Here is a 26,931-nt window from a genome sequence, read left to right as displayed (position 1 = left end):
GGTTCAAACTTAAATTTCATGAAGCTTGAATAGAAATATTTCTGGGTGTTCCCCCAGCTGTGGGCAGGCTGCTCTCCCCAACAACAGCCACCCAGTTTATAGCCCACCACACACTCCCAGTCCGCTTTTACTCACGCTCCGCTTTGCTTTCGATTCATGACAAAACCTTGCAACACTTTGCGTGCAGGGCAGCTTTGTCAACTGGCATCGTAAAAAACCCAAAACTAAAACCCAGACCCAAAATGTTTAATCAAAGCAAAAACAAGGCTCCAAGCAGAGCAATGGGAGCACACAAAACCCAAAGGGTTACAAAGCCCTGCCCCACTGATCTGAGACAAGGTTCGCTCGATTTTCCACCCCGCTCCTCCCAAGGGCTCCTTGTCCAGCAGCAGCATCTATTGTCTTTGCCAGATGTGAGGGACAGAAGAAGGGTAGGGGGACTTAAATGGAAAAGATTTCATGCCCGGAGCTGCCTGAAGTATCTTTCTTTCTAAAATCTCCCAGGAGAGAACGAACTCCAGCTCGTGCATATTTCTGCGCGCAAGAGAAGTATTTCTGAATGGAAATGGGGTTTAACTTCAGGGAACACAAATGCTACAGAGAAGGTGCAGGTATCCCACAGCAGCCATCACAAATGTAGGCAATATGGAATGAAGATAACACTTAGATGTAAATATGTTAAGATAGGAGATGCCTATTAAGTCATGTACTTCAGGACAGCAGCGACAGCGAGCCCAGCTGTACAACAGTGATAACAGCAGGTTTTTATTCTGAGTACAGGTCAGACTATAGAGATTTTTGAACTATCATTTTCCTCTCATTACACAACACCAGCTGAGTTTTTCTTCTAAACTCTGCTGTTTTTGTTTTTTTTTTTTTTCTGCACTATCTTAATGTTTAAATTATTTCAATTACACAAAAAATTCAAGTATCCAAAGTTCCAGTCTTGTTAAAGAGCACCAGGAGCACAGAAAAAGAAATGTAACAAAGAAAGACATTCTATTTCCTTTAAGAGCCATCTCTTGTGATTATCTCGCAGTCAGGTTCAAGTCTTGCACATAAATAAGAAGTTGTTCTGTGCTTGAGCACGAAGCTCCAGAAAGGTGACACTGAATTTTTCACACCAAACCAAAAAATGCATGTTTCCAGTGTTACCCATAGGGCTACAGCAGTTCCTCTCCAAAGTGTCTGCAATGTGGGACCTATCAGGGTGATTTTTTAGCTGCCTGCACACAAACAATTCCAGATCATTACAGAGCTGTATCCTTTGAAGGCTTTTTTAATATATCGATGTAAATATGTTAAGATAGGAGATGCCTATTAAGTCATGTACTTCAGGACAGCAGCGACAGCGAGCCCAGCTGTACAACAGTGATAACAGCAGGTTTTTATTCTGAGTACAGGTCAGACTATAGAGATTTTTGAACTATCATTTTCCTCTCATTACACAACACCAGCTGAGTTTTTCTCCTAACCTCTGCTGGTTTTGGTTTTGGTTTTTTTCTGCACTATCTTAATGTTTAAATTATTTCAATTACACAAAAAATTCAAGTATCCAAAGTTCCAGTCTTGTTAAAGAGCACCAGGAGCACAGAAAAAGAAATGTAACAAAGAAAGACATTCTATTTCCTTTAAGAGCCATCTCTTGTGATTATCTCGCAGTCAGGTTCAAGTCTTGCACATAAATAAGAAGTTGTTCTGTGCTTGAGCACGAAGCTCCAGAAAGGTGACACTGAATTTTTCACACCAAACCTGAGTTTTAATATCAAACAGAAAAACATGCATGTTTCCAGTGTTACCCGTGGGGCCACAGCAGTTCCTCTCTAAAGTGTCTGCAATGTGGGACCTATCAGGGTGATTTTTTAGCTGCCTGCACACAAACAATTCCAGATCATTACAGAGCTGTAACCTTTGAAGGCTTTTTTAATATATCCCTACTTTATTCCTTTAACACTGACTAACCTGTGTTCTAGGTGGCCTCTCAAGGCCACAGCGCAGTCAGTGACTCTTCATCCCTGGAATGAGGTCTTGGGGTTGTCACTTTCCAGGTGGAGAGTCTATAGATGCCTCCAAGCTTCTGAAAAGTGTTTCCAGCGTGCAAACAGACTTCACCCAAACTCACCAGGCACCAGGCACTTGAGTGCAGAGGCTTTCCCCGTGTTCTGGCCTGCAGGGATAGGGTCCCATCAAACTCCCAACCTGCCCTGCTCCTGACCCACAGGCAGGGCAGCACGAGAAGCCAAGAGCCCTATCCTAAGGCAAACATAACCAGAACTCCTTTTCAGGGTGTTTCAGCTCTGGTGCTCTGCCTCTCATCTGGTGGCAACCTGTAGCGCACATGGGCAGTTACAGCAGCTAAGATGTGAGCCCTCCCTAACCATTTCTATGTTCCCACTTGCTGGAGCTGACAGAAGAAATTATATTTGGGGGAAAAAAAAAAAAAAAAAAAGAGTAACCATGATTCCATGGAAATCCAGAGAGTCTCCCTGGAAAGACTTAACACTGAGTGTTAATTACTGGGAGAACAACATTTGTGGGGGCAGAAGTTTACATCCTCCTCCAGAAATTGGTACAAAGCCATGGAAAGTCCCCCTACATCCCATAGACCAGTCTGAGCTCTGCTGCAACAGCTCTGCTTTTATATTCACTAGAGTTTTCCTTCTGGGCATCCTACAGCTCGTAAGGCACACGGCTTAGTCCTGCTTTTCTAACAAGCCTTTCTGACGGGTCTTGGGGTCAGAGTGTTCCCATAATACAATAAGCACTGTATGGATCTCATAAGCTCCAAGGCACAGTATGTTATGTGTTTGGAATTCCTTGTATGCTTTTATACTTTGTTTTACATATTGTAATTTTTATATGCATTACCACATTGATCCTTGGAAAATTAATTTAAAAAAAAAAAAAAAAAAACAAAACCAAAAAAACAACAGACATAATCAAAAGCAAACACATACATTTAAAATCCTGCCAGAGGCAAATCATGTTCTGTGAGGCTGCACTTTGTAACTGACAAAGAGACCAAACCACCAGGCCGTGCAGGAGATCCAGCAGTGTGGATTCACCAGGGGATCCAAGGGGGCTGAGTTCCCCCATGTCCCCCCAGATCAGCCCCACGGTGCAGAAGGCCATGACACAGGAGCAGAAATGCACTCACAGGGCTGCACCGGCCAGGCCCCACCACCACACCCCAAAGTGTCACACCCCGAATGTTCCAGCACAGCCCTGAGCTGCCACGGTGCCAGTGGGACCTTCAGAGCTTCCCCAGAGCCTCTCAGCCTCCACAGCCCCTCCCTCACTCCTGGTTCGGATGCCTTGTGAAGGCTGACCTAGAACAGAGGCTAGACAGAGATAAAGAACAAAGTAGGGATTTATTAGGAGGCCTCAATGGATCCACCTTGGGCAGCACAAGAGCCCAGCCAGGGCTGCACCCCAGGTGACGCCAAAATAGTCACGGGGTCTCTCACTTTTATAAGTTCTGCTCCGTTTGCATATTGGAGTTAATTGTCCAATTCCAGCTCCAGCCCATGCAGTCCCATCCTGCTTGTTTTTCTCTCTTCAGCCCACGGTGTTTGTGCTCTTGGGCTGAGATTTGGATCGTTTGTCCTTGGTGCCCAGCTAGAGAAGGAATTGTTTTGTCTCCCTGCTCTGTGCAGAGAGCTCACCATCCCCTAATATGAAGCCCAGACTCACACACTAAAGCAGCACAGAATCTGAAAAACATAAAAGCAAAAACCTGAGGCATCAGTTTCAGATCTGGATCAGTGCTTGAACGTGTGTGAACTCACGGCCTTGCAAGGTCAGTGGTTTGGCTTCCAACACCTCTTCCCATCAGCTGCCCTTCCTGTGTCCTGATGTTTCATCTTAGGAATGGCATGGATTCAGCAAAGATCAAACTTCCCAGCCTCCGCCCTGCTCCATCGCTATCTTCTCACTCCCAAAAACGCCTCTCCACGTTCTTGATCCCCTCCCTGCCCCAGTTCATTTCAGAAAAAAAACCTTAATAAAAATTTCTCCTTTCCTGTCCAGCACCCCTTCCCTTCCCTTCCCTTCCCTTCCCTTCCCCACAGACTTGAAAAGCCAAGGTTTTCACTGCCCCCTTTCATGCACATGTGGTGTGCTCCAAACCAGCACATCCTCCAGAGCCACCACTGCTCTTAACTGGACCATGCAATTAACCCTTTCCATGCAGGAGCTGACTGAGGTGTCAGGAAGGCCACTATCCACAAAACAAGCACTGCTACAATTAGGACAGACAGGTTACTAATCTATTTTCCACACTCATATCCCCCCGGAGTGAGCTCCATGGGGTTACATGTTATGCAAAAGGCACATGGTATTATTTCCACCTGCTGCCCTGTTGGATTTTCCTAGTGTCCCCTTCTCTTTACGTACAGAAGTGACCCCCCAGACCTATAGCTTGCCATGAATCATGAACAGGTGGAAGCCATGAAGTGAAGATCTGGCACCTGAACTCTGGGAAACACTGCTTTTAATAAATTTATTCTTGCATTTAGAAAAAGTGGAAAAAATCCTCATAAACTTCAGCTAGAAAAAGCTTTCAACTAAGGAAAATCAGATATTTTTGCAACAAGCTGACTAGTGCAAAAATAAAAAGGAGGGCGGGAGAAGGAAAAAGAAAGGGTTTTTGTGAACACAGAAAAGAGCTGCTTTGGGGGGGATTTTTTTCCAGTCCACATATCCCTTGCAGATGAGCCACTTGGCATTTCAGCTGGCTCATTTCCAAACACTGTGGCAGGCACAAGAGTCTGCAAACGCTCCCCATCAAACTCCTCTCAGGGGGAAAGACTGACTCAAGCTGAGCGGCTCCATGAGTGTCTCTGCTTGTCCAGGTCCCCACTGTGCTGCTGAGAAGTGCCACTACCCAGCAGCCATCCCGAGTGGATCTGGAAATTCACTTGGACAAGTTTTTTTGGTACGTGGGACCTACACAAACAGACTGATGATGACCAGTGGGATGCACACGCCAGCTGGCTGCTCTGGTAGGCAGGAACACTGCTCCCAATGGATATTTCATTTGTGTATTCCTGGAACATCCAGGACTGCAAACTGCATGGCATGGAACAGCCGTGCCAGGACCACAGGGCGCCACGGGCCGGGAGCAGGGGAGGCGCGAACGGCGGCGAGAACACGGAACGAGCTCTCCAAAGGCTGTGCTCCCCTTTCATTAGCATCCAAGAACAAATGGGTTTCAAGGAAATTGGACCACTACCACCCCTTCCCGAGCAAACTGGACTGGAGCCGCTGCAATGCTTCACTTAGAAATCCATTTTTTTACTGCTAATGGATTTTATGGGTCCCTCTTGATCACAACTGGAAAAACTATGGCATCCGAGGTCCAGAAATAACAGAACTTGAGCCTGGCTCTCAGCATCCAGCCCACCTGCCTTTTGCTAGGGCTGAGCATCCCAACCAGGAGCAGGCTCCTTGGGTGGGGGATGAAGGACCTTAACAGCTGCTGCAGGAGGCAAAGGGATCAGAGCATGTAGGGCCATTTCAGAACAACTCTCTCCTTCCCAGGTCCACACAGAAAACCTGCTCTTCTAAGGAGAATGGACAAGGAGGCTGCTGCTGGTGTCTGGGAGATTTTTGGACACAGGGACATCCAGAAAAACAGGAAGGCAGATGGGACAGACCATGGGCTCCAGGATGCTCCACACCCCAGCTCTGCAGGATGCAACGGGAAACCGGGCTCAGACCCCCCTCCATCCTCTGCCTCTTCTGGATGGCGAATGCATTTCACATTAGCTAATAAATTGCTACATCTTATGTTTCTTAGCCTGCTGGAATGATGAATATTTTGGAATGTATTTTGAATGGTTCCTTGCCAGAGTGGAACAATCATCCAGAAATCTGAAATCAGAAAGCTGAAGAATGGAAAGCCCTGTCTTTCCAGAGTTCACCGCAGTTTGAAAAGCACAACTCCCAGCAGAGGAGGCAAAGTAATGACTATGAGAGTTCCTGTTAATTGAGGCACACAAGGGATATGTTGGACATGACAATCCTTAATATGGAGTAATAATTTTTGCCTCCAGGTGATGAATATATTACAGGATATCTGTTTATTCCTGCCCTTAATCTGCCTGAAATGTCAGATACTCTAACCTGGAGTTAGACAGGCCAATTGGACAATTTAGGGGACCTGTGCAGAAACGTGGGCTATCTCAGCCACAAAACACTGCTTTTGGTCTGGTGCAGGGCTAGCAGACAGCTGTTGCTGCTCTAGCAAAATTTAACACAACTTAAGCCTTTTAAAGGGCTCTAGCTAATGAATCATACCCACTGCCAGACCAGCCAAAACCTCACCTAGCCAGGAGTATCTCAAGACCAGCAAAAGGTTGGATGGCTCGCCCAAATCAGTTCTTGTGGATCATCAGCCACCAGGGCTGAGCCAGCTCAGCATAAACCCCAAGCCTGGATGGAAAGTCTCCATGGATAAAGGAGACCAGAAGTGGTCTGGTCTCACTGGAGCAGCTCCAAGAAATAAGCTTTTCTCTCCCCCACAGAGATGGGCTGTCTAGACACATTGGCAAGGCTGTGCTGCCGAATTTGCAGTGCTGCATCCTTCTCACATCCAGCCTGTCAAATACAGCAAATTCCTGTCCCCCAGCCTGTTAGCATGGGCATTTTTTCAAACTTCCTAGTGTTACTCACGTCCAGAAATGCCATTATGTTTAATGGGAAGTTTTTAAACAGATTTCTCCACACGCACAGGATAACATCTTCGATTTTCTTTATCAACCCTCTGGCAAAAGAATTATTTCATTATTTCATTAAATATTTTTTGCTAACAACTAAAGTAAAAATAAAGTAAATCGAGTACAAAGTAATTTTTAAGCCAAGAAACACTGATATGTGAATATGATTTGCAATGGAAATGTAGAAAAAAATGTTCTCCAAATAATAAAAATACTACTCAGCAAAACCTTTGGGAGTTAGGTGATGTTTTTCACTGGAAAAACAATGAGAATATTTAGAGAGAACCTAGCCTCAGGGCCATGTTCAACACCATATGAAAGTGCAGATTTAAACCTATCAGCATCAAAGCCACTCTGAAATAAGCAAATTACTTTCCACCAGATTCAAGACTGCAGGGGTGATTAGTGTGAGTTACACAGATCTCTCCATCCTCAGAGGTCCTCAAAGCAAAAAGCACATGAAAATTCCATATGGCCCTGGAGTAGAGGTGGGCTGTCTCTTTGTTCATAACATATCCAGCAGCCCCGTGCTTAGAGGGGTACAAACAAAAAGCAAATCACCTCCAAGTAAATCACAAGTGGGATGCACTGTATTACGTTCATGCTGTTGACCTTCACAGCACAGAAAATAAAATAACAGCAAGTAATGAAACCACTTCCAGTGTGTGGTATAAAGGCACACAGAGCAGCTGTTCCATTTCAGCTGCATACGCAAGTGATAGCTGGTGGGTTGGAGAGCCCTGCAGCCCCATTTCCCAGACACTGCCAGTGCCAGCAGGGCACAAAGCCTCAGATCACCCCACTGCTGCACTGCCTCGCTGACCTACTGACCACACCTGGGATTTAGAAAGATTTAGACAAAAGCATCGATGGTGTTGGAACCCTGGATGCTGAGAATTTTAAACTTTCTGTGCTTAAAGGCACAGACCCACAAGAGAACACTGTGTTTGACCTGAGGTTGTGGAACAGGCTTCCAAAATAGATTGATAGCACTGGGATTACAGGTGTGTAGTGAGTGCCTTCAGTCCCAACCTCGAGAAACTGATACCATGGGATGGGCTTTCTCTCTGCTTCACTGCAGCATCCCTCAAGGGAACTTCTGAAACCACCTCACCCCTAGGAAAGAAAGCTCAGTTGCTCCTGGCTGCTCACAGAAACCTCAAGAGCCTTCAACGTCACTTAAGAAATCTCCACCAACCTCTCTGGTCCTGTGAACAAGTGTGCAGGTCAGAGGTGTCCCTGACAGAGGAACCTGCCTTCCTCTCCCTCTTCCTCATGCAGCTCTCCACACGTCCCCCAGACCAGGGATGGCCAGTTGAATGCCCTCTCTGGCCAGCCCCAGGGGCCAGCCAGGTGCTGGACATGCTGAGCTGGAAGCAAGCTATGAGCAACCAGAGGCTCCTGGCCATGGGCCACCACTAGCCCAGATGCCTGTGGGCACATCCTCCAAGTGGCCCCACAGTCCAGCCCACTCACACCAACTCGCCAGGCTCCCCTGGAGTCACAGAAATTGAATTCAATTCCTGCATGGGAATCCATCAGCGTCCTGATGTGCCAACAACTGTACCTGCAACCTGGACAGAGCCTGGGTTTTCTGGTACAGGTCAGCTGCAATCATCCTTCCATCCCAGGCACAAGGGACACTCCAGAGTGGTGCTGGGTGCACTGAAACATCCCCCAGGCAAGTCCTGGAAGATGCAAATTGCTACACAAAGCCCACTGCCATGCAGCATGGTGTAACAGAGATCAGAGCACCCAAAGAACCCCAAACCAGCTGGGAGAGAACTAAAGCATGACGGGCTGGTCCTGAAATAGGCCCTCTTTTTCTCTTAAGCACAGCTCATTAAATGTTTGCTGGAAAAACAGAAAAGCATTTTCCACAGAGAGGAGGACATCCAAGAAAAGCCCTTTCTGACATAAATTGGCAAGAGACTCCCAAGCATTTATCTTCAGCATAGAATGTGCTCTGTCAGGAGGGCTGTAACTAACAATACGCTGAAAAACACGCCACAGACTTCCACTGTATTTTACTTGGCACGAAGGGGTTATTCCTCAACACAAAGTATTCGCAACTGGCACCAGTTAAACGAGAAATTACAACCTTCAAAAGACCTATTTAGCATCAGCTGCAGAAAGTATGGAATTTGCCATGGGCTTTGATGACAACAGATTATTCCCCATAAAACGCTGCGAATGCACTCGGCGACAATGCTCGGCACGAGCTGCCGGTTCAGCGGGGGGATTGGGAATTCAGCACTTCCTGCCCCTCCTCAGGAGGCTGCTGCCTGGTCATATCCCTCTCCCCAGCTCTCCAGCTCGCTGGCAAGCTCAGCCACAGGGCTTGGGACACAGTGAGCTGGTTTCTGCAAGGGCCTTGCTAAGCTGATGGCTGCTAAGCTCTAAGCAGGATGCAAAGACACCCCAAGCTCATTGCCCCACATCTCATTCAGTTAAGGAGAAATATGAGAGAAGCATCCCATTCCTCCAGGCTGGATGGCCAGCTGGGATAGAGTGAGGTCAACAGTATGGAGGTTTGGGAGCTCCATCTCCTGATCCTGCACAACTCAGCCACAAGCCAGGACAAAAGGCAGCCTCCCTTCCCTGTCCCTGGATTATTCCCACCTCCCCGGCAGGAGGAAAGAGCTCTGCCACCAAACTCCTCAGGCCCTCAAGCTTTTTTCCACTCAGGCTCTGGAAAAGGAGAGCTCAGAGCCGGGAATCCCTGCTGGTGTTTCTTGGGATGAATGTTGTGTCCACACAGAGTGCACGCAGGAGAGAGAGCGCCTGGGGAAGGGAAAGGCCATCACTGGCTGCCTGCACTGCACCAGGGCTATCTTTAGTTAATCTGGAAAAAGTGACAGGGATTTTTACAGTCCAGAAACAGTCTCCACCCTGGTTCTCAAAGGGGGCTCCAGAGAGGTCAGCCTGAGCTATGTTTTCCTGCCACAAACCTGCAGCCTGCTCGGTGAGCAGTAAAATGTTCCCATCCCTCTGCTTGGCAAGAACTGTTCTGTTTCCTTCCCCAGACCTACAGAGATAGGGGTTTATTGGGCAGATAACCTTTGTCTACCTTGTCCTGGAAGGAGATTTAGCCAACCACAGAACTTGTGCAACACCAGCAGAGAAGAAAGGGGAAAATGAGTCCTTTTTGCAGGCAGCTGCAGCCTGTGGCACGCAGCCTGCCCCCTCCAGCACCTGTAAAACCCAGACTGCACCAGTTAACCCCTGCTCCTGCAAGGCCAGGAATTGTCACCTGGCTTCAAATTCAGTGTGTCTGATGATCAGTGTGTCTTCAAATTGTGGGTCTTTACTGGGCTGGGGAGGAGGGAGAGCTTTTGCCATGGCTGTGCCACTCAGAATTGCTCATGCACAGCAGGAGCAGCCAGAACAGGACCAACCTAAATATTCACACATCCTAAACTGGATCCTCCCAGAACTGTGCTACTGCCCCCGCTGGAGATCAGCATCAACACAGGCTCCAGACTGGCTGTGCCTTCTCTTGCTGCATTCTCTGCTCCTTTTTAACCTTAAAGCTGGCTAAGTCTCATCCTCCTACCGTACACACACTGACGGAGTTGTGCTTTTTTCATCCCAGGTTTTAACACGACCCCAGAATCTGAAGCCTAAAATAAAAATCAAATAGATAATTAAAAGCCACGATCCTTCAAGCAATGCTGAGACTGGGCTTTGCTCTTGCTGTGCTGGCATGGCACATTCAGGTAGTAAGTGACAGTCTTCCCATAAAGGCTCTGGGCACTCTGTTTGGTGAACCAGGCAAAAGCTGGCATCCTGGCAGTAATGGCCTGTCATTAGTCAGTTGTTTTGTTTTAAAAGCTGAAGTGTGTCAGGTAAACCCACCTGCAGAGCCAGGTGTTGTCCCAGTCAGGCACAGAACTAAAGGCTGAAATGCCGAACTTGAGACAATGCACAGGAAAATCTCAGCCATTTCCCAGCCTACAAGTCAGATGGCAATTTCTATAGGGCAGAGCCTGGAAGGCAAACCCTGGAGTCCTCTAGGGAAAAAAAAAGGTCTTTAAAATTTACTCTCCCAAGCCAACATCATCAAGTGAGTGTCCCGGAATCCTGTTTTATTTCCCAACCTCTGACGGGAAGGAGCGCATCAAAGCGCTGTCATCCGCTGCCACGGATCCGGCCCAACGCACAGCGATGCACCGACCACTCCCAGCTCACACTCTGCTTTTACTCAGCAGATAGTTCAAGTGCCCCCTGATGAACAGAGACACTTTCCTGAATCAAAACCAACAGGAAGAAAACCCCAAGTCTCCATGCAAAGTAAACGCAAGTCGTATTTCAACCAAATTGGGTCCCAGCATTAGAAGCATTACAGGAGCTGGAGACAAAAATCTCCTTTTAAGCTGGAAAACTCATCCCTGATGAAGGATGGATGAGTTACTAAAACAAATATTACATTTGGTTCTGGCTAACAGGATTCTGCTCAGGGGAGCTAAAGTACTCCCAAAGACTATCATTTATGCACAGCTGACTTCAAGTCCTCTTGCTTGCTGAGCCCAGGCTGTGAAACAATCTACAGATTTCTCCCACAAACCTCTTCTGTTGGTCAGGCATTTGTTTCTCAGTCATCTGGCAGTTTTATGGAATCTACCATCTAGGCACAGAGGTGATAAAATACCAAAACCCTCAGTCCTGGGCATGGGTTACACCCTTTCCTGCTTACCTACCAGCCTGTGGCCAAATCAGTGTCCCATCCTCAGTGCCTGCCTCGGGAGCCCTGCTGCTGCACTCCTCCAGAGAGAAGGGTGCCCATGGTCACTCTAATCACAGATCTGCCCCAGAGCTCCACCAGCACTGGCTGAAACAGGCCAGGCTGCCCCAAAACAACACCAAATCCCTGCGACTGCCCGACAGCTTTGAGGTGTCCTGTCCCAGCAGGTAGCCCCAGTTACTGGGACCAGCCTGCTTCACTTTCACCTACTCCCCACACTTCCAGTTTTCACACAGAAAGGGCTTTGACTTCTATCAAATCATCAGAGGAAATAAGGAAATAGAGGAAATAAGGAAATAAATGTCAAAGGCTTGAAACCCAAACACTTTAGAAGTTGCTACTGACAGTAACCAAAGGGGTTAGAGGAGGAGAAATGCCTCCTGTTGGCCAGAGCAGAGATGCTGCTCCTGAGCCATCTCCTGCTGTGCATCTTGCCCTTAAACTGCAAAATCAAAAAACAAGGAAAAGCTGCTGGAAAACCCCATCAAAGATCTGTTCCTCTGTCCTGGCTTCCTGTGCTCCCTGTGCTGGCTGAGCTCAAGGCCGGCTGTGCCTTGCTCAAAGCCCAGCTTGCCACGCTGGAGCGAAGCAAGTCCAGGATGTGCCTCAGCCCTTTGAAGCAGCCACAACAGAGAGGACATCCTCTCCTCAAGGACGTGCCACACGGGGCTGGCTTGGCCACCAGCACAGCAAAGCCAGCCTGGAATGTGAGGCAAGCAGGAGAGAGGCAGCAATGGGGAAGAAGGCATGGGGCAGAGCTCACAGCAGCCTCCCACAGGAGCTGGGTGTTTGTGGCCACATTTCTCTTCACAGAGAAAAGCAAAGCACAACTTCCCAGGGATATTTTCAGGGAATCGCAGTGAAAAACCTCAGAAGAAGAAAAAAACCCTCTTATGTGCTGCACCTGTGTTTGTACAAAAGTAAAATGCAATACAGAAATTGTTCGCCCAAAGTGATGGTGTTTTATTTCCTTGGCCTATCAGGGCCAAACGCACCTCCAGACTGTCAGTCAGCAAACAGTCACAAAATTCTGTTGAGTGCTTGTGCAAATTCAATTTAGATGTAATATAATACAGAATAATATAGTATAATAAAGTAATTAATTAACCTTCTGATATCAATAAAGTCAAATGCATCATTCTCCCTTCATCAAAGTTGCCCTGCTTTTACTATAGGTGTTTAGAGGGGAAACTGTGCCCTCAAATCCCAAATCCCTTGAGGTGCCTTCCAGAAGGGCAGCCCGGCTTTCCCAGCTGGTTTCAGCTGGTTTACCAGAGGAAATGCTTACAATGCAACGCGCTCTTTGCCTATGATCTCATGGCAGTTTTTGAGGAATTGGCCAATTTCAACCACGTTTTGACCATTTGAACAGAAATCATGAAGGTAATTCAGCTCCTATTAGTTTCTGAAAACCTGGTGGCTCAGTAAAAGGAAAGTGGATTATTAATGTCAGCAGCCAAGACCAAGCAGCTGGGTGAGCCCAACCTTTTACAAGACACAAGAACCCAGAGTCTCACCCTGCTGCTCCAACAAAACAAAGGAGAATGCCAGCAGAGCTCAGCCCAGGCTGCTCCATGGGCATCACCCACTGCCACCTCCATGTAACCCCCCTGCGGCATTCACATTCTCTGAAAAATCCCTTCGCCCAGGATTTTTCTCGTCAGATGCATTCATTCCTGCCTTCATTGGGCCATCCCTGAAAATATAATACTCTCCCCCTCACCTTCCTGGTAAGACCAGTACTGGAAGAGCTGACTGAGCAGACCAAGCTCCAGATTTTGGTATTTTTAACAATTAATAGCGGAGAAAGCAGAGATGGGGAGTGCAGCACCAAGTGTACCTGTGTGCCCTGCAGGGAGGGAATGCAGCCCCCGCTCCTGGGGGGACACTGGCCACCACACCCCGGCCATCCGTGTTCCAGTCCCCGCTGCCACACACCTTCCTGTGGGCTCGGGCCAGTAGATGGCACCAGAATAACAGAAAAGCCCCTCTACATCTCCCCGCATCTCCCGCAGCAGCATCCTTCCCCAACACAGCGAGCGCGGGGCACTGGCACCAAACAATGGCTCTCAGCTCTTTATTTTAAAAGCCTGCTCAGAGCTGACTTCTTCAGGGCTTTGAAAGTTCTACCCCGCAAACTCCGGGAGGAAAAAAGAGATTTCAAACTAAGAGATACCCTGCCTTTTGGAGGCTTATAAAATATCTTTTTTTTTTTTTCTTCTGCTGCTTTTAAATGAAGCACAGAAACAAAGTATTTGCTCAAAGCATCTGCTTTCTCCATAACTGCTTTAATTTGGAGAAGGCTTCTCCTATCCAGCAGGAACTGAAGGAAGTTCTCTGCCTGCTGCTTTTGAACAGGATCTGCATTTCTTGATGTAGAAGCAATTCACTTGAGAAGTGCCAGGCTACATTTGAAGGAGGAAGGTCTCCTTCTCTTTGGCTCTTGTGACTGTCAACACTGTTAGGTGACAGACCAGTGCTGCCTCCCCAGCTAATAACAGCATCCCTGACTCCAGTGGATTCAGCATCATCTCAACCCTCTCAAAACAAGCAACAGGACCAGCCCAGGTCAGGGTGGGCATTTTCCCCGGGAGGTACCCACCTCTCTCTTGCACACCAGATGTGCAAGAATTTTTCTCTTTACAAAAAAGATGCCCCAAAACAGAATTAACGGCCAGTGCACATCCTGCAGCAAAATCCATCCACATCACAGAGAGTTCAGAATAATCCTTTTCCCATTCCTGCCTTGTGGTACCTCCTGAGCAAGGTGAATAACCATGTTTTCGGAAGGACCTGGGCAAAGATGATGGTGGTCTCCAAGGATGGTCTCTGCAGCACAGATAGGATTCTCCCAGTCCCTGTCTCAGCTGTGACACGTGACAAGACGTACGTGGGCACTGCGTGGTGACACCAAACACGCTGGGGCTGCAGCCACAGCTCTGCCTGGCACAGGTCTCATGAGCTCAGGGAGGCACCAGGATAGACTCAGAACCTTGAATCCTGCTTGGAGGATCTGGGACAAATTCAGAGACCGCCTGGCTTTTCACACCCAGACTGAGATTTGAACATGGCCCAGCCCAGTGAAGTCTTTAAAGCAGTTTGATTATTTTGATCTTTCCCCCTCATCCCCGATATTAATCATACTGAAGGAAAGTGTAATTCCTCCAAACAAAACCACTTGCCAAACCATTTCTCGGCACATTTTTTACTCAATGTCCCTTCTAGGAACAGAGCACATTTGGAAACCTCCACAGCTCCATACTCCTTTGCCAGCAGCACATCCATGACCACATGTCCACAAACACTGAGCTGGAAAATGACCACGCCAGCCAGGTGGAGAAAGGCATTGCCATGGGCTCAGTGGTGGAGCAGAGAACCAGCCATGAGGGCTTTGTTTTATGAACCTTCCTGGAAGAGCTGCCCTTCTTCAGCCCTTTGGGCATTCCTGGTTTAGCAGCTCTTTCCCTGCTGGTGACAAGTGAATGCACAGTAGAGTGTGGATGCAGGGGATGGCTGACTGCTCTGATCATCCCAACCCTGCAAACCCTTCTGTTCCCTTCCCCTGGTGCCAGCCCTGCACTGCCACCTCTGACCTCCCCAGGGAGTTCACCCCACCATTTCAGAGATGCTCTGTCCCACGAGGATGCTGAGCACGTTTATCCCTCTTCCCACCACTGATTAGATTTGCAGCTCTCCCTGTTTTCTTCATTTTTCCCGAAGCTGGCAGGGTTGCAGCTACAGGAGACGCCGCTCACTCAGAGCCTCAACCTGGCCAGAAATAGCAGAAATCACACACAACAGCCTGCTGCATTCAGAGCTGCAGTAAACTCCAAAGAGGTCCTGAAATACAAGAGAAAGTTGGGCTATTCCCATGGCTGATGTTTGCCCTTCACAGACCTGCAGAGGCTTTCCTATCTCTGTTATTCCTAACAGAGGGATTTTGGAGACGGGATTGTCCCAGAAATGTGTGGCAGCTGGTTCACATAAGGGCCTGAGTTATGATCAGAGATGAGGACATTGCTTTCCTGTTGTGTTTCTTGCTATGTTTTTGTTCAAACCTGTAAACAGACTCGTACCAAGTGGATCTGTGCTCTCCATCTGGTCCTGTGTTCTGATTTCCTGGCAGGAACATCCCTGCAGCACACTCTCCCTTCCCTCCCTCAGCCCGAGCTCTTCAGTTGCTGTGTGAGACTCAGCCATAGCATTTCACCCAGTTACCCCACTGGTGAGACCAATAATTCATGGCTGACAAAAGCTGCTCTTCCAAAAGGGCTTCCAGACATTCATGGATGCAGCAGCCAGCGCTCTTCTTTGGAGTTATTTCTAGTGATTACACAGCATCTCACAGCGAAAAAATGCATTTCCTACCTCCTTTGAATGCATGTCTGGCTTTTGCTCCCAGCCACTGGCTCTCATTCCACCTTTCTCTGATGGATTAAAGGCAGGGGGGGAAGAAAGGCTTCTACCTAGAAAGTCACAGAAATGTGGATTGCACTCCATCATCACAAGTGTCTGGAAGAGCCCTTGCCACTGTGTGGCCCGAAAGGGACAGTGATCTGTCACACAACCTAAAGTGCCCCCACTCAGAGTGGAGATCAGGGAAGCAGAGCAGAGAGCAAAGTCCTTCTGAGGATTCCTGGGGAGCAGCACTGTGGGTGTAGCAAGAGAGGCAGGGAGAACAGGGAGCCTGGCATCACAAAGCAAGAAAACCAGGATTCAGCACCCAGCTCCACACAGAGCTCTTCAACCCTCCCAGAACAAGGCACCCCCTTCATTTGCTGGCTGTAAACTCCTCCAGACTCTCTCTGGTCAGAGGAACACACAAAATGCACAAAGATGAACCTGTCCAAACTGACGAAGGGCAGCTTTCCTGGGTGGTTTTCCTGCTAACCACATCCTAGTTTTTCTTTTCCATCATTCTATCCAGTGACTGTGACCCTTCCCCATCCACACTCAGCTCCATGGGTGCCTCCTGCCCCACAGGCATCCCAGCCGCACACAGCACAGCACCCTGCCTGGAATGTGGGGGAAATTCAGAGGCAGCATCATTGTGCTGGCCAGAACAGATGAATCTCAGGATTAAACAAGTTCCCACTAAAGTCACACAGCCCCTGAAACTTGGGAGGATTCCCTTCCCAAGGTAGGATGAGCTTTATGCTGTTTATTCCTTGACATGTTTGTCACCATCAGATCTGTTATTAAGTCTCAAGGTTTCCTTCCAAGGAAATCTCTTCCAAGGTTTCCTTACCCTCTCCAGACCTGGGATGATTTCCCTACTGCCTCACATCTGCAACAGCAGTAGGTGGGCTTGGAATTCAGTTTATACTTGAGCCTGAGCACCTCTTTCTTCCTTCTAAACTGGAGCCAGAGCTCTCTTTAGCTCTTCTCTGGACTCTTTTTGACTCAGTTTGCACCTTCCTTGACACACAGAGCCCACCTGGAGCCTTTCCCAAGGCCGAGCAGCACAGGGAGAGGATGCCCCACAAACAAGGCAAAGCTGTAGGACATGCTGGGGGTGAAAAACATCTGCCTCTCATAAAGATGTGGTGTTCTGCATCGAGCAGGAGAGCTGGTCCAAGGCCAGACAAGCAGATTTGCAAAAGGCATGGATCCACAGCGCTCCAAGGGAGCCTCTCTGCTCCCAGTTCATCCCAGATCCTGCCCTCCTTTCCAGGGAGAAACACTGCACTGTGACATGGGGAAATCTCTGTGATCTCACCAGAGGAGCATGGGCAACCTCTTCCCCCAGCAAGCCAAACTTCTCCACTGGGAATCACTGGTGGAGACAAGCTGGATCTCATGGGGGAGCAGCTCACCCGCAGCTGGAGGGCTTGGCTGGTGGCAGGGCATTGAGCAGGGGGTTTGCACCAAAATAGGTCATTAGTGAGCAACTGGGGCTCTGCATTCTTCTCCAGGCCCAGCATTTTCCTAACGGGAATGCCTCAGAAAACCCAGTGGGGGGAAACGAGGAATTTACAGTTCCCTTCCAAAAACCAGTCTTTGTTTGTTTGATCGTTTTTTTAAATGATCGAGTAACTTGTGAATACATTTTCTGATGATTCCCACATCCTCCCAGCTGGAGAACGGTTCATGAACAGACTCCAAGCTCTGTAAATGAGCTTGTTAGTCATAAGTCTTCAAACAGGCTTGATAAACAACTTTCAGCCTGCAGGATATTCATCAACCATTCTGTCTGCCTGGTCTCCTGACAGTAATTTATTATTTACAATGAGAGATCCTTCTCCTAAATCACAGGTGATTGTTTCTTTTTACTGATGAGTTGATTTTTTTAAAAAAAATTTTGAGGGAAAACAATGAAAAACAAATCACAAACAAGCATAGTGCTGCAAGCATTTATTCCTGAGCAGTCCTCCTAGTTTCCATGACACGTATCAGAAGTTTTCCAAATGAAACAAACTCTAAGTAACGATCTTTTTTGGCCAAACATTCAAGAGCAGGCTGTAGCCAAGAAAAAGACTGTGACCATCCCAACCAGCCGCTGGGAATTTCACTGCCTGCCACCAAACACTCCAGGGACCCTCCAGCTGATCAGCACGTGCTGCTCCTTGCATCTCTTGGTCTTGTGGAGAGGCCAGGCACCCCAAGATGTTCAGGAGATTGACATCCACGTGCAAAAATCTAAACCTGAAAGCAATCCCAGCCCATGGGCGGGTGCACACAGCAAACAGCTCTGCCCCAAGGGCATGGGGTGCACTCAGGAGCATCAGGTGGATTCCCTGCAGGAACAAACCTTGCTGAGGTTGCTCCAGGTCTTGGAAGGGGATATTCTCAATGCTAACTCTACAAAGACAAGCAGATGGAATAGCAGTCTGATGGGGATGGTGCAGAAGGAGGAAAATCTTCCCAAACTGCTGTTTAAGCCAAGCTCTTACATAGCACACATAGCCAGAAAATTCCAAAGCCCCTAATTAGGGCTCAGGTTGTACCCAGTTATATTGGTAGGAAAACTGAGGCATGGCAAGGTGATCCTGGTCAAGTTATGGCAGGGAGTATGAAGTAAAACAGACCTCAAGATTCTGTGGCCAACACACAAAGGTGTATTTGAGCAACAAAAGACAAGCTGGGTCATCTGGTCTGAAGTTTGGAGGAAGAAAAGCCCTTCTGTTCCAACTGAGATTTTGGGTGCAAGCCTTTTCTGGGTAGGCTGCTCCCAGAACCAGCACACACCTGACCCTAAAAACCTGCCCTGCAGTTCTCCCAAGTGGAGCAGCCCTCACTGCCAGGGGAACACACGGAGAATCGCCCTCCTCCAGGGGCTGCGTGCTGCGTGTGCATCAAATCTACGCTGTGCTTCCACCCCACTTCAGCTCCCCTGGACAGACACAGAGTCCTATCAGCAGTCACAGTAAAGGCAGCAGAACACAGAGCTTGGCTCTGGGCTGGTCTTGAGAGCTTTTTTCCTCTCCCTCAGTGTGAAATCACCACCACATTTCCCCTGACAAGCTCAAGTACTCGGCACTGGACAGGCAGCGCTAGCAGCCCGTGCCGACAGCCAGCCTTCCCTGGGACACAGCCTGGTCTCCACCTTCCTGGTTCACAGGAACCATCCACCCCGAGCAGGAACTCTGTGCTGGATTCACAAACCCCTGCTCTGTGCCCTCCCTCCCGCCAGGGTAGAGGTGAGGCTGCTGGCAGGACGATCAGCACGAAGTGCTACCGGCACTTCGGGCCACAGTGTGGGGAGAGGGCTCTAAAGCTTGACGGGAAACCAGCCCAGGCATGGTGGGGACAGGAGCTGCCTGCAGAGCCACCAGCAAGGCCAGCCCTCTGCAGCAGCAGCCCCAGAGCATTAACACTCTGTTTTCACTGTTACGGCTCAGGCACTTTTCCCTTTTAAGTCCAATCCATCCCCACCGAGCCCCGCCGCGGCTGAGCTGACACGGGGAGAAGTGACAGCTCTTTGAAAGCTGCAAGCATCCCTGGCTTTTTTTTTTTCTTTATACAAATGTGGATCGTATTAGTGACACTTCCAAAAAAGAAGATGATTTCCAGAGGCACTGAGCAGGTCTGAGGGCCTCGCTGGCACACTGGCTGCAGCTCAGCCCAGCTCTGCCACCACTCACTCCGCAGAACAGCAAACCCCAGAGCAGACAGACCACTCCAGGCTCCCATGAGCTCAAAACCTCAACCTTCACTGCTCCAGCACCTGAACTGAGAGGGCTGGAAGCTGCTTGGATGCTGCCTTCTGCAGCCACCCACCCTTGCTCCATCAGCACCAGGCACCCTGCTTGGATCCCAGTGCCCTGCTGTTCCCTTTAGAGCATGATTCCATTTTCCTTTCCCAAGCCTGCCCACTCAGCAGCTGCTGCTGGCAATTCCCTCTTGCCCCAGACTGGCAGGACCATGGGGAACTTTGATTTTGGTTTGGTCAAGGAGGCCAGAGGAGAAGTTCATCCGCTGGTGGGCTCAGAGCAGGAAGCAGTGTCCCCAAGCTACTGATGAGTTCCAGCTCTCGGTGCAAAAGCAGTTTTGCTGCCTGAGCAGCTCATCAAGACGTGGAGAGGGTCCCAGCCAGATCCTGAGCGTCTCTTTGGATGTTTGCCCTGCCCAGCAGTCTTGCTGACTGGCTGGAGTTTCTCCTGTAGGAAAATTTCTCTAGCCAGAATGGGGGAAAATTTGGGTGGAATATGAACTGGACGCTGCAATAGGATGTAGTGATTTGTTAAGAGTGCAGCTGGCTCCCTTTGCCTCTCATCTAACCTTCCCTTCCAGGAACACAAGGCACCAGGATGTCCTGGGCTGCCACCCCAAGACAAACGTTCACTTCACATGGGCACGTATGAAATCCAGACTGTCTGGGACAGTGCTTTAAACAGTGGTGTAACCTTTTCTCAGCCCCTGGAGGTGAGAGAGGAGCCCAGAACGCTATGTAAGCTGAATTAGATGCTCCCTGGCTTGCTCATCAGGCCTCTCTTCCCTCTTGGCCTTCACAGACTCATCCTTGCAGACATCTTCCACTGCAGGAGGTGGCCCTCGGCTTCGGCACCACTGCTCCCTTCCCTTCTCAGCCAGAATCCTCCAGACGCTCTCACTTGAAAGAAACTTCTTTTTAAGTGATGCCTCCAAAGTGCCAGCAGACAAGGCAGGGCAGCTCTGCTGAGCTCCCATCCCCACCTCACAGCAGAATCTTCCAGGGATCAGCTGGGCCCAGCAGGAACAGTGCAGGAAGGGAAACACAGGTTAGGAACACAGCACAGATTTCCAGGGCAAACCCACATTTACAATGCACACGTGAGCAGGGCCGTGAAAAACTTCAAGTTATCTCCAGCTAAGAAATGAAATGGATGGAATTCTTCCCTGTGAGGCCCTGGCACAGGTTGCCCAGAGAAGCTGTGGCTGTCCCTGGTGTCCAAGGACAGGCTGGACAGGGCTGGCAGCACCCTGGGATGGTGGAAGGTGTCAGGGTTGGAACTGGATGCTCTTTAAGGCCCCTCTAACCCAAACCATTCTGGAATTCCATAAAACCAATCATAGCTGAAAAGCCCCTGAGGTGCTGACGAGCTATGGGAGCTGTGCTGGCCTTGGACAATGGGAAAACTGTCCCAACACAGGGTGACAAAGGACAAATCCCTACACTGTGGGGCTGGTGGCGCCTACATCTACACGTGTGAGTTTCCACTGAGTCTGTAACACAGAGCCTCCACAGAGATCTCCAGTGGGTGGTAAGAGGCTGGATTTGTGCTGCATCTCCCCCTCAGGAGGAGGCACTGCTGCCATCCTTCTCCATGCCCTCCAGACTGCCATTTCACCCCTCCTTGGAGCTGTCTGCTCTCCCACCAGAGCAGCCAGCGGGTTCTGAAGATATTTCCCACATGCAGCGACCAAACAACAGGTTTTTCTTGGGGTAACCAGACTAAAAACCTGCTCCACCACCCAAGCAGAAGCTGAAGCCTTTCTGTACCCTGCATGTAAAGCCAAGAGGACATTTCAAACATCAGAGCCATGGACAACAGCTCCTCCAGCCAGACTGTGATGAGTTTCACTTCAAATCTCCATAATCCACCCCAAAATCCAAGCCTCCTTTAGGAAAGGCGAGCAGGGTGGGGAACCAGCAGTGCAGTGATTCATCCTCCCCAGAAACAGAGGCCCAAGTCTGGAATACTGTGACACTTGGTAAATATTCGTGATGTACTTCATTATGCAACAGAGGCCCAGCAGGAACACAGCTCCCTCAGGGCTACTTAATATGGGTTTCAAAAACGATTAAATATATCATAAACAACTCGCAACCAGGAATAAACACCTATAATCCCATCAAGTCATTCTGGTGATGTCAAAAACCATGGGAGTCAACTCGGTTACCAGGGGGAAAAATAAAAATACATCTTTGAAGGAATTACAACCCTGTAATTCTGTGTCTGCCTTGTCAAAGACCCAACTCTCCCAGCCCCTCCTGCTTCTGCTCTGTCTGTGCTCTTGCTCTTCCTTTCAGGCTCCCTCACATCACAGATTTTGATGCATTCTGCACTTCTGCCGAGAGGAAAAAGGATCGAGCTCCTGACTGCAGAGCAAAACCGTTCCATGCCCGCAAAAAAATACTCCACCAACTGAAAAAAAGACCTTTTTTGCATGACTCAAGGCTGCTGGTCAAGTCTTCAAACACTAATACTCATCAACTGGCACACACATAAGTGGTCCATTGAATCACATGCAATGACTCGTGTGAGTAAGGCCTGCACAAATTAACCCTGAGATAATATTTTCCCATGCAATCACTGCTTTATACATCATCAAAAAGATGGAAAATAGACCGGCTAGCAGTGGAAACTCAGTGCAGATGACAGAAAGCTGATGTTCATTAAAAGCGTTCAAGCAGTTTAGACCAAACCTTTCAGTTTTATGAGAGATTTCAAAATCTAATTTTCATGGAAATGTTTTCATTACATTAAGGGGGGAAGGAGGGAAAGTAAAAACCTTCGGCAAAATCTTTTTCAAATTAAAAAGTTGGAAGCTCTGAGTGGATGGATTGAAAACACAAATACCATCAGCAAATTAGGAGACCATGAGAACCAGGAAGCAAAACTGATTATGATTTAAAAAAAGTGAAATTCACAAACAAATAGAAGTTTCTTTTCACCCCTGAAAAGGAAAAGCACTCACAAACAGAGCCAGCTCCCTCCTCTACATTCACATGGCTCTTTTTTTCTTTGTTAATAACAGTACCTTGACCATTTTCGTTTATTTCTTTGTGCCTTTTTTTTTTTATTTAAGACTCCAGATATGTGGCAGAGCCACATTTCCATCTTCTTGTCCAGGAATTTACATAACAAACACAAAACGTTTTCCCACTTCAAACTGCAGGATTCAGGGATGCAAGAAAAATATCTGACACCGCGATACTTACTGCAATAACCACACATCTGCCAGCCTGAGGCAAAAATTAGATAGATATGCCCAAAGAACACCAATGGAAAGGAGTTAATTAAACTTCTAACAACTGCTTGGTGTTAGTTATCTGTTACTCAACCTTCAGTCAAGCGAGCTCTCCTCAAAGCCTTGAGGATACGCGCAGTAAAACCGGCACGCGCAAAGATGTTGCCGACAAAGAACTGCGTTTTTCAGGCAGATAATTTATAACAAGCACCTTAAAAATAGTAATGATCTGATCCTGGCTTTTCCTACGTCGGTTTCTGGACGAGGAGAACTCTGGAGAGTCTTTCTTGGGGAAGATTTGCTGCTGTTGGTGGGGACTGAGGCACCAGCGGCTTCCCCGGCTCACGCCGGTGTAACCTGCGGACACCAGCACAGTTGCTGCCGCAAGAGTCTTTGTCCATCAGCAGGACAAGACAGGAAGAAAACTCCTGGGTTTGATCAGTTTTTCCCTCCTCTATCTATCAGTTGTACATCCCCTGTCTACGGACTCTGCATTTTCGGAGAATAAGGGCTGTGATTTACTAACGAAAGAGATGCTCAACAGTCCAAGATAAAGCAGAGGTTTGCAAAGAAACCCTGCAAATGTCCCAGGCGCTTCTTCTCACCTTCACCCTCAGCAACTCAGCAGCCCAAGGAATTGCCTTCCACATTTCCAAGCAGTGGCAGAGCTTTTCCACCTCTTATTACAATTTTTTTTTGGTGAAGGATGGAGAGGCACAGGAGCACAGACAATTCAGTACTCAGACACTCTCTTTTACTCCTGCAGCAACCTCACTTGTTCTGATTAAAAAGAGGCAATTAAGGCAAAATGAATAGCCATGTGGGAGCAGACCCAAAGTCCTCCAGCTCAGGATGCTGTTTCAGACAGCCAGGAACAGCAGTCAGAGGGTTTAAGCCCAGGCAGCAAGAGAGAGATCTCTGCCCCAGCTCATCCTCCCAGCCTGTGACTGGCGGCTCCCTGAGCGGGACACTGCCTCCAAACACTGCTGCAGTGAGCAGCCGTGCTCAGCCCTCCCTGAATCTGTCAGTCCTTTCTTGAAATAACACCTATTTCTGAGCTGTGCAAAATCCTGGGGAGATGAGCCCCATCACCCAACAGTGAGAAGGCTGAAAAAGCCTTTCCTCAATCTGCTGCCAGGGAAGAGAAGCTGAAGCCCCACGATGCTCTGCCTGACCTGCCTGAGCAGAGGAACCCACTCACCTTGTCCCAGTAGGGCTTCTGGCATTTCCTTGAGAAGGAGCAGCAGCACTGAGCGGTCACGATGCTCACCGGGACAGGAAAAAAATCATGGGGGGACTCAGGCAGCCTGTGTCCAGCTTTAATTGGGATTGAGCCTGATATAATCTGTCAGCCACCTGAGTGCCAGCACTTTTATACCGAAGAGAGATTAAAGGACAGCAAAAACTCCAAAACACAGAACTTGAGCATGTAATGGACTGAAGCACGGTTTATTCACTCCTTACAAGAGAAATCCCAGTGTAACAATTTTTCTTTTGCTGTTCATGCTTTCTCCACATCATTTTATGAGCCATCAACAGCGAGTCTCAAACAAACCAACCAAAAAAGAAAAAAAGAAAAAGCAGAAGTCAAAAATACCCATCTGAAAAAAATTAAATAACAACTGAGAATTACCCCAGAGCCACAAGCTTTGGGAACCCATAGACAAGTGACAGGTTTCTGTCACCCTCAAAGGGCACAAAAGCAAGAGGAGATCATTGCCTTTTCTGGGAAGTTTGGGGGATCCCCTCAACTCAGCATTTTTATCCCAGCTTTAGCTGGGGTTAGCGAAAGCTGTGCTACCACAGCAAGAATTGGTTTTATCTTAACAGGTTATTTTGTCACAAATTGGAACTGCGATTGCAAAGCCTTCCCAGCCAAGCAGCAGAGGCAGGGAGGTTTGCCCTGATGTTTATCAGCTTTTAGGGGAAGGTGTTCAGAGCTACGAGTTGAAGTGAACTAGGTAAGAATGACAGCTCCGCAGCACTGCTGCAAACTCAGCTCCTTAACCCACGGACAGCTCTCCTTGCAAATGTTACAATCACAGCTACTCCCAGGAATGGTTGGTTTTTTCTTTTTAATAAGAGAAATGTTTTATCCTGAATCTCTCTCAAAAAAAAAAAAAACAGTGGTGAAATATTTCCTTCAATTTCAAACATCCAAACAAAACCTTTTGTAATTTCTGCATCAAACTTCTTCTCTTAACTTTTGTTTACAAAAATAGCACCAATAATTTGGTTTTTCGCTTCAGTTTGGAACAAAAATCAGTGGCAGACCAGCTGATTTTCCTTCAGGTTGGAAGAACATTTTTAGTATTCTTGAGAAATCCGCAATTTCTTCAAACATCTTTTACCTTTTCTCACTTAAAAACATGGAAAGTAACTGAGCCCTGTGTTAGCTTTTCCACTGAACCAGTTCTCATTTTTCACCGCGAAAAGCTCCTACCTCTGCTGCACTTCCTAGCTCCAGCACAGTCCCTTTCCTGCATGGATTGCATAACACTTACAGGGAAACTGAGGCACAGAGACTCCCGGGATGTGCTAAATGCATCCATGAGAGAGCCAGAAAGCCCAGATGACAGTTCTGCCCAATAAACCTGGTGGAATTTATACCTCTCCCTTTCTTTTTTTTTTTTTTTTTTTTGTCATTGCTTACTTTAGAATACTTCTAAAACTTTCTAATTCACCGCAACGGTATTAAAACTTTTACAGCATTCAGAGAATTTCTAAATTAATTGAAGCTGTAGTTTGGTCCCTGCTCAGCAGTGCTGGCTAGAAAATAAGCCCTTGGACTGCTTTTTTGGGGGGTTCTTTTCACGCTTTAAGAGCAAGGTGAGTATTGGTGAAATGCAGTTCTCCTTTTCCACGCTGACCGAGCTCGCAGCTGGCAAGGGGCAACATCAGGAGAAAATCGTAGTAAATCAGGAGTAAATCCAAATAAAATATGATAAACTAAATAGGGTAGAGAGCAGAAGTAAAAAAAAAAAAAAAAAAACAACAACAAAAAAAAACTTGTCTGCATTTGATATCTTGCAGATTCTCCAGCGGCACAAGTTGCCGAATCGGGGGCAGCTGCAATCACTGTTTTCCCCACTAAAATACACACCTTTAAAGCCAGAAATTGCAGTTTTCCGGGTCCTGGGAAGGAAATATTTCTAAGCCATGTCCCAGCGGCGGTCGATCCGGCTCTCGGGGGAGCAGAGGAGCCGCTCCGGCAGCCGCGCACCGCTCGCTCCGCTCCGGCCGCGCTCCCGGAGGATGCTCCCCGCCGGGAACGCATCCGGCCGGGCCGAGCCCGGGCATCCCACGGGCGCTTCTGCAAGGAGCGGCTGCTTTTGGGAAGGCTTCCCGCTGCCCCAGCTCGGTTTCCTTCGGAATACCGAGAAAACCACGTCGGATCCACGGGGAAAAGAGGGTCGGAGGCGGCTCCCGCGGAGAAAAAAAGCCACAGAAACCAAACCAATAAAAAAATCGAAAAGCGAACGAAAATTGCAGTTGGCGTTTTCGTTCGCTTCTCGTTTCGTTTTGTTGTTTTTTTCCCCGTTCTTCCCCGGGAAGCTCCCTCGGAAGTGAGCCCGTGTCCGCAGCCGCGGCCAGCCCGGACCCCCACGGAACTCCTGGGGCCGGGGATGTAATTATTTTAACAGAGAGCGGCTAAAGGGGGGTTACTGACCCTGCACAGCCCTTGCACATCCCCCTCAGCCTTTCTGACAGCGCTGCCCTTGGAAAACAACACGCGGCGCTTGGAAAACGCCGCGCAAGCCGGGGCCCATCCCGCTACCCACGGCCGCTGGGCTGCTGGCTCACGGCTACCCGAGCTGCCGAGCTCGGACTGCTCAGGACGGGCAGCTCCGAGACCCGTCTGTCCCCTCCCTGCCCGGATCGGGGAGAACCGGGGCTCGGGGAGCGGCAATCTGCGGCTGCACCTGGGAGCCGCGCACGCACCCTCGGGCTGTTTGCGAGCCCCGGCGCTCTGGGCAGGGCATCGGACAATGGTCCGGACCTCATCCAGATCCCTGAGCAGCCTCCCGGTGTCCCGCTAACCACGGCGCCGGTGCCCGCTCCGACGGGCCGGAC

General features: G+C 48.6%; 1 protein-coding gene across 1 annotated transcript in view; it reads right to left on the bottom strand.

The window, feature by feature from the left end:
• The window catches only part of PRRX1 (paired related homeobox 1), a 38,271-nt gene that overhangs the window by 10,408 nt on the left and 932 nt on the right, over positions 1-26,931 (bottom strand). The gene's annotated exons all lie outside the window — the stretch shown is intronic.

Source organism: Pyrgilauda ruficollis, unplaced genomic scaffold (genome assembly GCF_017590135.1).
Source record: "Pyrgilauda ruficollis isolate IOZ18807 unplaced genomic scaffold, ASM1759013v1 scaffold47, whole genome shotgun sequence".
Lineage (NCBI taxonomy): Eukaryota > Metazoa > Chordata > Aves > Passeriformes > Passeridae > Pyrgilauda > Pyrgilauda ruficollis.
Note: the sequence above shows the minus strand (reverse complement) of the source record. Positions and strands in the feature narration are given on the sequence as shown.